Raw genomic sequence first — 2232 nt, 5'->3', positions numbered from 1 at the left:
AAGTTAAACACTGTCTTAAGGGCAAAAATGTGAAACAATGTACACGTGTTTACGTTCAGTGTGTTAGTTTTTTTCCTCTGCTTCGAACAGTCTTCCCACAGACATGTCACAAACTTTACGACCTACTGTTTTCTTCATGGTCGTACCTAGGCCACGAAGTAAACGACACCTGGCACGACAGTCTGTATTTTGTGTCCACAATTCTACACCTGACCCACAGTCCATAAGTGATTCCTTTGGTATAAACTTTTCTGTCATTACCAGCTTTCCGCTTTCCTACATTTCAAATGGGTTGTTCTTTAGTTCTGGTGAAAATAGAGCAAGTGGTTTTCCTTAAATTATAAAGGCAGGTTGCTTTTTGTTAAGCAATTCGATTCAAAAGCAAGTTGGCTTTTCTTAAACTGAAAATTGCAGACTGTAGTGTAATTTCTCATACGTTCTGTACTTTTAATCATTTTGCCATTGTCGTAATATAAGCAGTTGGCTTGTCTTAAATGTAATGACGCATGTCGAACTCAGCCAGTCCTGCCCTTCCACTCCTCAATGAGAAATCTGTTCTACCATTATAGTTGTAGTATCATGCGTAACGGGTATAACCCCAACACTTGAAAATTTATATAATTCTCGAAAAATCAGTCCAGTCGACTGTCACCAAACTTAGATAAAACATAATCCATGGAATTCATTACTGCACAGAACCTAAACACAACATTATAAGTAAGGCGTGAGGGTAAATCAATAAATGAAACAGAATATTCCAAATCCTCAGATGTTCATGTTGACAGTAACCTAAACTCGTAGTCCAATGTTAGACATCTTCTTTATCGTCTGAGCCCAGCGACTTCCAGATAACATAAAATTTTGGAGATAAAAAGCAAAAGAAGTTGACTTACGTTTTCGACTTTCATTCACTAACGTGGTATAGCATCATATTCTGTGGTAAGTCGTCGCTCACAAAAACTTCGACTGCTCTACAGAAGCGTGCAATAAGTGTATTCCGTGGCGATAATCTAGAACCTCTCGTAGACAGCTGTTTAAACAGATCGGTGTACTGACAACAGCCTGGCAGTACATTTACTCCATTATAAAGTTCGTTCTCAACAATCATCCAGTGATTTGAGAACAACAGAAACATTTACAAATATAACACTAGGGGGAGAAACAATTTACATTTACCATCACTGAAGCTTAATATAGCACACAAAAGACGGGTACTCAGCCATAAAATTCTTAGATACCTATCTAGTGACATAAAAAATGCAACAGATAACAAAATTAACTTAAAATACGAATGAAATCATATCTCCTTGACGGTTTACTGTATTTGTTTCTGAAAAAGACAGTCGACAACGTCAAAAGACGCAATGTATTGCCTTCCTAATATTCTTCCTTAATTGTGATACTGCATTTAAACTTTTTCTGTCTCGAACTGCATTTCATAACTAAACATTCAAATGTGTGTGTATTCCTAAGGGACCAAACTACTGAGGTCATCGGTCCCTAGACTTACACAATACTTAAACTAATGTAAGTAGGCTGTTTAGGTTTTTATGTTGGTAACGCCATGTAGCGCTCTGTATGAAAATCACTGACTGTGCTGTGAGCAGTCTGTGGCTGGTTGGCATTGTAGGAATATTCGCTATTGTAATGTTGGGAAGTTGGTTGTGAACAGCGCGTAGCGTTGTGCAGTTGGAGGTGAGCAGCCAGCAGTGGTGGATGTGGAGAGAGAAATGCCAGAGTTTTGAGAGGTCACTATAAGCGGACTATGGATGTCATGAATTTATATAAATATTATATGATGACTTTTGAACATTATTAAGGTAAACACATTGTTTGTTTTCTATCAAAATCTTTCGTTTGCTAAGTATACTTATCAGTAGTTAGTCCTTTCAGTAGTTCATTGTCAAATGGAGGTACATCCACACTGGAGTGAACGCCAAAATGCAACGTCCCTAAGCCCAATACTGAAAGGTGAAAGTGTGATAGTGAGATGCATTCTGTGACACAAGAAGTCAGTATATGGTATCAGAACTGAGAAACTAGCTGTGATAGCGCAGCTTATTAATAGCCGAAGCAAAACTCATAACGGATGTTCGTGACAGAGTTGGTATAATGCAGAAAACTGAAATAATAAGAAAAGCGTTGTCCAAACATTTGGTTGGCCGACAAAACAAATGCATGAAAACATGTCAAATACTATTTAGAATGCGGCAAACAGCACCATTTTACAAA

This window comes from Schistocerca piceifrons, chromosome 1 (assembly GCF_021461385.2).
Source record: "Schistocerca piceifrons isolate TAMUIC-IGC-003096 chromosome 1, iqSchPice1.1, whole genome shotgun sequence".
Lineage (NCBI taxonomy): Eukaryota > Metazoa > Arthropoda > Insecta > Orthoptera > Acrididae > Schistocerca > Schistocerca piceifrons.
This window is presented reverse-complemented; position numbering follows the sequence as displayed.